An 11,807-nucleotide genomic window follows, 5' to 3' on the forward strand; every position below is an offset into this window, starting at 1 on the left:
ATTTTCTATTGTACAGGATGGGATAATCCTGTGCAAATCTAAAAGACTCATTGGTAATAAATATCATTAAATGACCACAGATCTTACACAGGTGCTTGAGGTTATAGACAGAGCTATAAAGAAATGAAGATCTCGAGGCATCTTGAGAAATACCACATATTCCTTGAACTCTGAAGGAACTACCATATAGTCATTAGCGCAGTAAAAATAGAATTCCTGAAAAAATAAAAGCAGTTTGATTTACCAGTCACCCAAAAACAAGTCTGGAACAGCACTATAGACTTGACCAAAATAGGCAATAAGGACATACAAGCTTCTGCAGTGTGCTGCTTAATTATCTAAAGGATCATAATGAGGCATGCACCCCCTACCATTCATCCTACTGTCTTCCACTACAGACAAACTGCCAAAGTCAACCTATTTCAATATCCCATCCTTCCCAATCTACTATCATCTCGACTTTCAGACTTTTACTGCCAACTCTAAAACTGACAGCTCTCCAAAAGGGTCCACATTTCATCATAATATTCTTAAAAATGGAACAGCCAAACAGTGCATCAATTGGCTCACATCTTTAATCTATCTCTTGCCTCTGTCCTTTCTACTCAAGCTGCTCTATCTTGACTAATGTCCTCCATTAGCAGATAAAACTATAATCAAGTCAGCACTGGTGGCTAGAGGAATAAATCCTTGACTACTTCAACGCAACTTCTGTTCAGTTAGCAGCCTGGATTATTACCAGCACTGACAGGAAGGATGGGCAGATCCAGCCAGGGGGAGAGGGGAGAGACAAGGCTAGCCACTCACACTGCCACTGTCCTCTGGATGAGGGGCAGTGACACAAAAGGCAAATGTTCAGAAGCATGCAATCACATGAAGAGGTCATTATGGGTCATCGCAGTGATGTGGTTTGTTCATTCTTCCCAACCCACAGGGGGTGGGGTTATGTCCTTCAAGATGTTCTCACCACTGGGATGTGAGTGAGAGCAAAATGCACCTTCATGGCTGCCTGAATGATTACCTCTTCCCCACCAAAACAGTCTTCACCTTGGATCCGGATGAAATCTCTGGAGAAGAGGAACATGTGGATACTACATGCTCTATGGCAGGCAGGTTTGGTAGCTGGCAGGCATTTGGGCAAAAATAACCTAGAAAAAATAAATAAGAGTGCAATTAAATCTTACAACTACTCATTTTGCTCCCAAGATTAAGAGTTCCATTACAAACAATGGTCCATCCTTGAGGTTAGTCACACAGGGAAATGAAATGCAACAATCTTGACCCAGGTAACTGAAACATTCTTTCAGCAAACATGTGATGCAAACATAATAAACTTTACACCCACGCTGAAAACTGACCTGGCTAAAACCTGTGAATGCCATTGTTTCTGAGAAAATGACCAAACACATTGCTAAGCTGGAGAGAATACAAGGTTTACTAAAAATAACTTTCTCAGTGGTAAATATATTTCCTGAGTTAACTTATTATTCTGTTTTAATATATTTCTTTGCAGGGTTCTGTTCTATTATGTGGTAGATATAATATTATCACACTTAACATTTTTGTTCTGCTTACTGTTATTTTATATTGCATTGCAGGTGTACTGTTTTTATGTTTGACACTTTTGTATACTTCCAATCTTTTTGCAGAACGCCACAAAATGGCATGTACTGCTTAATTGTCTGGCCTAGGTAGCAGCGGAAAATGGTTCTAGGACTAGTACACACTACATTAGGGTCATGGCTCTTAACAAATCAGACACAAATCCAGAAATAAACAGGAACAATCAAGAACACTTTTAAAATATTCACACTATTAATCTGACAGACTGATACAATAAGAGCAAGTGAATTAATACTCATTTTTGAAATAATTATTGTCATTATGTATTAAGTGTAATTCGCCTCCTTTTCTCCAAAGTCACCAATTTTAGGAGGGATTAAGAGGGCCAGAGCTAAAATATGAGTCACAATCAGGGCCATTTGAGCAGCATGATTAGGACAACAGTCTTTATCTGAAAGAAAGCAGTGCAGACTATATAAATAAAAAATAAACATAGTTAAGTGCAGTCCAAGTGTCCTGCATTTCGCTTCATTCTGCTTAATTACTTAAAATGACATGTCGTAATGACGGAAACAGGGTTGGAGTGGAGAGGGAGATTAAAAGGCTTTGAAAGTTGTTAAGTAGAATTGCATGCATGCCACCTGAGTACCCTGTTCATAAAAATTGTAAAAAGCATTGAAAATAAACCAGAATTAACGTCCTCGCATATGTATCTACGCCCTTTTTCAGATGGTTTCCACGATGAAAACCTAGAGAGCAGGTGGTCACATACTTAAAGTACTGGTTCATGATGTTTCTGCAACGTCGGCATAATTTGCTCAAAACACTTGTACTGTATAAGCAAATAATTTCCATTTTGTACTGTACGAGATACGGGAAATACAATTCTATTTGACTGCAGAAGAAAGCGCAAGTAATACACTTTCGAATCATACCTCTCAGCTGTCCAGATTTTTTACCTCACCATTTTGGTCGGTACCTCATAAAATTTGTGATTTTCTGGATTTTTTGTGGCAAATCAGTGAAAACTGACTTCAGTAAATAATGACAGGCATGTCACATCCTACAGAAAATGCATTGTAACACGGGGCCTTTTATTCTAGCAACTTTCTAAGTTTATAAGAGCAATATTTTAAATGTATCCATATTTTTGAGGCTTTGCCCCCCTATTATTTTTGGTTTTGTATTTTTTGTAGTAACACGTCGAGAGCTATGTTGACAACACAGCTGGGGATAACAGAATTTGCTAGACATCTCTACTTAGCCTACAGCAAGGGAGGGAATCGCAGGTCCTTCCATGGCCGTTTTTTAGGACATAATTCAACAGTTTTCTTCCAGTGCTCTATTTGTCAACGATTTCACGAAAATGTGTTAATTACTGTTCATATATTTTTTCCTCTCGTTTCAAATCCTTTCCTTCTACGTAAACAAACGATCAGTAACCTACCACGGTAATACCAGTAGCCTCGCTCAAGCCATCACTTCTCCTAGGGCTGCATCGTTCTTCTCTGGTTGCTATGGACTTTAAAAGGACAATCCCACAGCCCGACCCGTAAAAATTCTTCCAGAGACGCCCAGACAGTACCACCCACTTTTACGTCGTTATCCAACCCACAGCAGCTTACTTGAGCTACGTTTAAACTATCCGTGATTTCATTCCCATTGAAAGACGCAACACTATTTCTTTGAATTCCCATCATTTTTACAAATTTCTACTTGATTTTATCACTGCAGGTGTGCCTTGCATCCATATCTTGTTTTCCTAATTACGATCAAAAGCTACGTATGCTTTGGGTTTCAGTCTGAGCTCGTTCGTGTTATTTTATCACAGCTGCACTCTGTCTGTGTAAAAATGAAAACCTGCTGAAGATGACATACCTCTCAACCGTACAGATTTTCACAGCATGTCCAGATGTTTGCCTCATGCTTTTGGCACTTTTCTCATAAAATTGTGGATCTAATGTAAATCTTTATTCATTATTATAGCAATAACCCACGCCTGGGTGTGGGTAATGCTGGATTTACCCACGGTTGGCGTGGTTTACCAAACAAAGACAACCGTGGGTAAATCCAGCATTACCCACACCCAGAAGTGGTTATTATTATAATGACATTATTTAAGAAAAGAAATAATTACTTTTCTTAAATAATGGCATTGTATAATGCCTCTTTGCTGCCCTTCCGCAGCTGTCTGGTGTTCCGCGGCAGTTCTTATGTACTGCGCATGCCTACGCAGTACATCAGAGCTGTGGGCAAAAGCAACAGAGAACGCAAGATCTCCGTTGCTTTTTACTGTCTCGCAATGTTAAATGGGTTTAACATAGCGAGACAGCTTTAAAATAAGCAACGGAGATCTCCGTTGCTTATTTTAAAGCTGTCTCGCTATGTTAAACTCATTTAACATAGCGAGACAGGTTTAAAAGCAACGGAGATCGCAAGATCTCCGTTGCTTTACTAATGTCGCTATGTTAAAGGAGTTTAACATAGCGAGACAGCTTTAAAAAAAGCAACGGAGATCTGCGTTGCTTTTTTTAAACCTGTGTCGCTATGTTAAACTCTTTTAACATAGCGAGACAGTGTTTTATACTAACGGAAAAAGTCCGGGCGACCGGACCTTTTTCCGTTAGTATATTGAGGGATTTACAATGGGCATGCTGGTTGGGCTGGCCAATCAGCGTGCATGTTTTAGAGGAGGAATTGTATAATTACTGTTAGGACCTCGGTAGCCATTTCCCAGCTCGCGCAAGCCAAAAACTCTCAGCTAAGAACCTACCCACAATGCCCCTCCTAGATACTACAGATCACGTTTAGAGATCCTAGTCAGATGTGCTTGCCATCTCTCTCTCAAAGCTAAGTAGAAAATTGTTAATTTTAAGACAGTTTCGCTTCAAAATTATTTAACTTTTAGTCAAGTTAGCCTTTTCTTACTGTCTCCTATAACTTAAGCCTATTTCCTACCCTTTTCCTTGGTAATTTAATTTTTTACCTTTATTGGTTCTGTCCCTCTCTAGGCGGCCGCAGTGGTGCAATTGTTAGCATTGCCACCTCACAGCAAGAGGTTCTCCGGTTTGATCCTTGAGTGGGGTGCCGGCGTAATTGAAGTGTATTAACCCACCGTCGAGTTCATGCAGGAATGGGCGTGTCCGCCGTGATTGACATGCCATTGGGCGTGGATTAACAATGACAATCTACCGTGATTGACACACAGTGCTTACTGTTTATTATACACACAGAATACTATAGATTTCCATTGAATAATAATATAATAAACTTACTGTTTATTATACACACAGAACACTATAGATTTCCATTGAAATTTCACGATGTACGTGAAGGTGTTGCATCGAGTATTTATCCCTATCCATTGACACACAGTGCTAATACTTACTCAATTCCTTTAAATTCCTTTAAATGTTTTTATTTTTGAGGCGACCCAAAGAAGCAAAAAAAGCAGTTTGAACTAAAGTTACGCATGTAATACACTGATGTCATCGATATTATGGCCACATTCAGCCAGATCTAATTGCTCTTTTTGTTAGCGCAGTTCTGTTATGACTGATTTATTTGCAAGTTCGTGAGTGTGGTTCCTTGGTGGGTCTTGAATGATTTTATAGGAAGATCTCCTGTGTCAGTTGTATGGAAAGGTCAAAATGTAATACATAAAATGATGTTACTCAGTTGGAAATATGCCAGGAATAAACAAGTGTACTGAACTTGGTTGTGTTATTACAGAGTCCCCCTCCCCACACCACATTACAAAATATGGTTGGGGAATAAATCTGGTGTTACAATGTTGTACTTGTCAGCTGATTAGCAGAAACAGTACAGCAAAAGGCAATAGAGCTAACCATTAACAAACGCTAATGTAAGACTGTTTTTTTAACTTGATAGTATGGTGAAATATACATTATTTTGTTTCATTTTGTTCTTGCCCTTTCCTCATCCGGTGATAGTTTTGCAGGTAGAGTCACTATTGATAAAATTTTGTATCTATTTTAACCATACTTGGGGCATGATACAGTTCAGATCACAAGAGAAAAGCTTTGATTTTATGAATGTGTTTTTCTATTGCAAGGCGGTGGGATTTTAAAGCAAAGATATGAATGCAAGGTGGTGGGCGTGGCAATCTGCATGCTCGGAGCCGTGGGCGTAGTAAGCAACATGCTCGCAGGTGGGATTTGGGAGGAGCTTGCTACTGCGCATCTGGTGGGTTAATACACTTCAATTACGCCGGGGTGCCTTCTGTGCAGAGTCTGCATGTCCTCCCTGTGGTCACGTGGGTTTCCTCTGGGTGTTCTGGTTTTCTCCCACATCCCAAAGACATGCTGTAGGTGGATTGGACACTCCAAATTGGCCCTAGGTGTGAGTGTGTGTGCCTTCTGTGGAAGGTTGGGCACCGGGCTGGCAACTTGACACCATAAAACTCCACTGCCAATCATGAGTGAACAGGTGATCCGCTGTGGCGACCCCTAACTCTAGGCACTTTTTTCGGAGACTCTATCTGGGTCGGAGGTCTCACCCCTCCAAAGACCAAAAAACATAAGGACAAATGGAGTCACTCGGTTCCTGCATCTCTGTCAGTTACGGAACTGAGTCGGCTCTGTGCTTCCTCGGCGCAGACCTTTTCAGCACCAGGCTTTGTGTCTTCTCCCTCGGTGCCGTCCATGACATTCACCCCTATTTTGTCTCCGACCTTGGCACCACTGCCTTTGGTGCCATCCTTGGATCCGACATTGGCTCCAATGACTGTACCTGCTTCGGCACCATCCCCAGCCACGGTGCCGACAGTTTTCTTCAGCTCCATCAGCTCCAAAACTCGAATACCTGCCAAGGACAAGATACCTCCAGTGCATATTGTCTCGGTTCTGACAGCAATGTTTTCCCTATCGGCACTGTCCACCCTTGCTGCATCGGCTCCGGTGGAACTCCAGCTTTACTCCGTAGCATATCACCTACTCCGAGGTGATCTCTGCCTAACATATAAAGCTAGTAGAAAGAGAAGTGAGCAAACGCTTACGGAAAACCCAAGAAATGCTGCAAATATATTTTCAAAGAATGGTGCTTTCCTCCTTGGCTACTGCTGTTGAAATTCTTGTTAAGACGCTTCTCCTTGTTTCTTCTTTAAAAGAACTTTTATTAAAATGTTTTAAAACAAAAAACAAAATAAAAGCTACAACCTAACCATTTGAAAGTTAGCGTTGTAACACAAAAAAAAGAGATGAGCGCTTTCGGTTTATCAACCTTCTTCAGATCTGCTTAACATTTGCAGCTACTTCTATTTATATTCATGCTGCTTGTTTAGAGTCATCCCCCACAACCAATGGGAGCCTCTATGCTAATTCTTGATGTACTTGTAGTCCAATCCGATGTTCTAGTTCTTATTTCTTGGAAGCCAATTACATTCTTCCATGCAAATGAGTTTTAATAAATCTACCAATGTTTATTCATTCCTTTCTCTCACCTAATTTACTATTCTTTTTCTTTTGCTCCAATGGCTTGTGTGTATCCTGTTGCAAGATGCAGGCTTCACCTTTTTATGTCATGTTCTTATTTGCCTTTTGTAAAAACTAATCACTCTCCCTGCATAGCATTTTTCATGTATTTCTCCTCTATATTGGAGGCGTCTGCCTATAACAGGGCTACAACCTCTTCTCTTACACAGGTTGTCTTCATTAGGTAAACCACAAGTACAATGGCTTTCTCCTTTGTTTTAAAACATAGGATCAAACACTTTCTTGTATATGCTCTTACTTCCATGTCATCAGGTCTCTTTCAAACTGATAGCGCTTACTTAACTACATAAATGCACTTGCTAATTCACATCATAAATCAAAAACTTTTTTTATTTTATATCTTGCTTCTTAATATCAAGTCTCTTTCTGACTAGGAGCGCTTGCTTATATTCGAAGATGTACTGCTGATTCCTGTTATTCTATCTGAGTTTTACTTTGTACAGAGCTCTTTACTCAGTCTTATTAAGAAACTATCCTAATTGTTTTTTAATGTTATGTAATCCATTGGTTGGCAAATTACACTTCTTCTCCTTTTTCTCCCATACTAATTCCAAACTCTCTTCTAATTCAATGCCTTTTCTTCATTTGCTGACAAATTTCCGCTAACAAATATCTTTGATCTCCATAACGCATCATTTCTCCTTTCTAATTGATGTAAATAATGGATGAACAACACTCTTTCTATTCCTTTAGCGCTCTAAATTTCAATATTTTCCAGACTTCTACATGCACAGTGAACTTGATTTCAATTTATTTATAGTTTGGAGTTTACTCTCCTTCCATCATAATATTCAAATCGGGACTAGAACCCTGAACCCTTTGTTTAAGGGTTAGGTTCAACTGTTTTCATTTATGATTAGGGATTTCTTCTCCTTTCACCATGGTGCCCAGACTAGAACTCGAGCCCTGGACCCTCTGAATAAGGGTCTGATGCTCAACCAACTGAGCTACATTGGCAGATATATAATTAATTTCCCTCGTAGTTTCCTCTCTTTTAAAACAGGTTTAAGCGGGACTATAGCATTTAGTCCGGGGAATTGGTTGGATCGTAAATTAATTATCCATTGCAACTCAATTTTTTCTGTTCTATTTACTATATCACCTCCTCTTTCCATAGGCTTAATCTGTGCCATAACCATAAATCTAAAGTTATGCTCTGGATTTTCTTTAATATGTGCATAAAGGGCATTAGTCTCTATTTTATTATGAATGTCCCGTATATGTCTTAATACTCGTTCTTTGAATTTTCTGTTAGTCTTACCTATATAGAATGCTTATGATAACATTATGTGTACTGTACATCAAAGGACATCTTACTATTTCCTTTCTTCTATCCGGCTCCTTTTCTTTGCTCTCTTTATCAATTTTAGCTGAATAGTATGGTCTCACTTTCTTCCTTCGGATAACTCTAAGCTTGTCTTCATCCATTTTTTCTTCCTTATACCCTCTGGCTGTAAAGTTGTTCATTAATCCTTGTATTTCTTCTCGAAATGTATTATCATTGGTACACAATCTGGAGACCCTTTGCACCTGGTTGTCCTTAATATTTTTAAAAATATGGCCCGGATGCATGCTAGTTCTATGTAAAAGATGTTTTTTCCAAGTTGTTTTTCTATACAGGGCTGTTTCCAATCCTTTGATTTCATCCATAATAATATTAACATCCAGAAATTATATTTTCTTCTGTGACATTTTGATTTCAAACTTTAAGAAATTTGTTGTTGTTGTTAGAAATTGAATGAATTGCTGCAACAAACTTTCATGCCCTCTCCATATAAGGAGAATGTCATCAACAAAGCGTCCATAGAATTGTATATATTGTTGCCAGATATTATTTTCATCTTTGCAGCCATGGGCACTCCATGTGCCAATAGTTATGCAAATATAGTATTAGCCCAATAAGAGAAACCATTAAGAAATACTGACCTATACTAACAATGGACCAGAAGATAAAAGACATAGTAGGAGAACATCCTAGTTATACTTATAAAAATAAGAAGAACTTAAAGAGGCTCCTATGTGACATAGATAGGCAAGAGGCAAATAATGTACCTATGCCAACAGGAACATTCAAATGTGGAAAATGCAAAGCATGTCAGTACATTATGAGCACAGATAGGTTTCAGCATCCAATGACAAATAAGGTTTACATCTTTCAAGAAAGAGCAACTTGTAACAGTGAGAATGTGATCTATGTAGCAAGCTGCATGGTATGTAAATCATTCTATATGGGTAAGACTAAGATAAAATTCAAAGAACGAGTATTAAGACATATACGGGACATTCATAATAAAATAGAGACTAATGCTCTTTATGCACATATTAAAGAAAATCCAGAGCATAACTTTAGATTTATGGTTATGGCACAGATTAAGCCTATGGAAAGAGGAGGTGATATAGTAAATAGAACAGAAAAAATTGAGTTGCAATGGATAATTAAATTACGATCCAACCAATTCCCCGGACTAAATGCTATAGTCCCACTTAAACCTGTTTTAAAAGAGAGGAAACTACGAGGGAAATGAATTATACATCTGCCAATGTAGCTCAGTTGGTTGAGCATCAGACCCTTATTCAGAGGGTCCAGGGCTCGAGTTCTAGTCTGGGCACCATGGTGAAAGGAGAAGAAATCCTTAATCATAAATGAAAACAGTTGAACCTAAGTTTACTGTGCAAGAAGAAGTTTGGAAAACATTGAAACCAAGAGCATCAAAGGGATAAAAAGTGTGTAGTTTGCTTATAATATATTTTTTGGCCTATATCTTATAGTCCTCCTCAAGCTTGCTTAGAAAGAAAAGAAAACTAAGAGGGAGTTGAACTATGCATCTACCAATGTAGCTCAGTTGGTAGAGCATTAGACCTTTAAACAAAGGGCTCAGGGTTCTAGTCCCGATTTGACTATTATGATGGAAGGAGAGTAAACTCCAAACTATAAATAAATTGAAATCAAGTTCACTGTGCATGTAGAAGTCTGGAAAATATTGAAATTTAGAGTGCTAAAGGAATAGAAAGAGTGTTGTTCATCCATTATTTACATCAATTAGAAAGGAGAAATGATGTGTTACGGAGATCAAAGATATTTGTTAGCGGAAATTTGTCAGCAAATGAAGAAAAGGCATTGAATTAGCAGAGAGTTTGGAATTAGTATGGGAGAAAAAGGAGAAGAAGTGTAATTTGCCAACCAATGGATTACATAACATTAAAAAACAATTAGGATAGCTTTTTAATAAGACTGAGTAAAGAGCTCTGTACAAAATAAAACTCGGATAGAATAACAGGAATCAGCAGTACATCTTCGAATATAAGCAAGCGCTCCTAGTCAGAAAGAGACTTGATATTAAGAAGCAAGATATAAAATAAAAAAAGTTTTTGATTTATGATGTGAGTTAGCAAGTGCATTTATGTAGTTAAGTAAGCGCTATCAGTTTGAAAGAGACCTGATGACATGGAAGTAAGAGCATATACAAGAAAGTGTTTGATCCTATGTTTTAAAACAAAGAAGAAAGCCATTGTACTTGTGGTTTACCTAATGAGACAACCTGTGTAAGAGAAGAGGTTGTAGCCCTGTTATAGGCAGACAGACGCCTCCAATATAGAGGCGAAATACATGAAAAATGCTATGCAGGAGAGTGATTAGTTTTACAAAAGGCAAATAAGAACATGACATAAAAAGGTGGAGCCTGCATCTTGCAACAGGATACACACAAGCCATTGGAGCAAAAGAAAAAGAATAGCAAATTAGGTGAGAGAAAGGAATGAATAAACATTGGTAGATTTATTAAAACTCATTTGCATGGAAGAATGTAATTGGCTTCCAAGAAATAAGAACTAGAACATCGGATTGGACTACAAGTACATCAAGAATTAGCATAGAGGCTCCCATTGGTTGTGGGGGATGACTCTAAGTAAGCAGCATGAATATAAATAGAAGTAGCTGCAAATGTTAAGCAGATCTGAAGAAGGTTGATAAACTGAAAGCGCTCATCTCTCTTTTTTGTGTTACAACGCTAACTTTCAAAAGGTTAGGTTGTAGCTTTTATTTTGTTTTTTGTTTTAAAATATTTTAATAAAAGTTCTTTTAAAGAAGAAACAAGGAGAAGCATCTTAACAAGAATTTCAACAGCAGTAGCCAAGGAGGAAAGCACCATTCTTTGAAAACATAATAACATATAAAGCTATGTCAAACCCAGAGCTGTTGGACATGCTACACCTAAAGAAATCCCAATCCCTCTGAGCTACACACTCTAGGGACATAAACCTTGTTATCACAATAAACAGGACATGCTGGAGGGATAGATTCCTGTCCCAGAGACTTCCCATACTCTGGAACAGGCTACCCATCTATGTCAAGCAAAGTTCTTCATTAGCACTCTTCAAGAAAAATCTTGATGAGTGGATGAGAAATAGGAAATACACCCCAGGGATCACTTCTGTGTCTTTGCTCGACAGTGGCACAGGAAAATAACTTTCTTGGGTGGCGTAAGCCAGGAAACCTTGTTGGCTAGGCTTACGCAGGCCCTTGGGCAGATAGCCTAGTACCTACCTATGAACCTATAGACCTACAGAATGCGTACTACCACATAAAGATGGATTACTGCTCCCAGAGGTTTCTCCGCTTCTGGCTGGGAGCCAATCACTACCAGTTCAGGGCACTGCCATTCGGTCTCTCAACAGCCCCCCCGAGTATTCACCAAATTTATGGCAGTTTTGGTAGCCCATCTTCGACTACAA

The 11,807-nt window shown here is 38.7% G+C and overlaps 1 protein-coding gene across 1 annotated transcript in view; it reads right to left on the reverse strand.

The window, feature by feature from the left end:
• The window catches only part of KIAA0319 (KIAA0319 ortholog), a 2,335,945-nt gene extending 2,332,846 nt beyond the window's left edge, over positions 1-3,099 (reverse strand). Inside the window, exon 1 of the mRNA XM_044065978.1 lies at positions 3,011-3,099. The gene's annotated coding sequence lies outside the window, so the exon portion shown is untranslated. The remainder of the gene's footprint in view (positions 1-3,010) is intronic.
• Between the last annotated feature and the right edge of the window lie 8,708 nt (positions 3,100-11,807).

This window comes from Protopterus annectens, chromosome 3.part0 (genome assembly GCF_019279795.1).
Source record: "Protopterus annectens isolate FY-2018-M chromosome 3.part0, PAN1.0, whole genome shotgun sequence".
Classification (NCBI taxonomy): Eukaryota; Metazoa; Chordata; order Ceratodontiformes; family Protopteridae; genus Protopterus; species Protopterus annectens.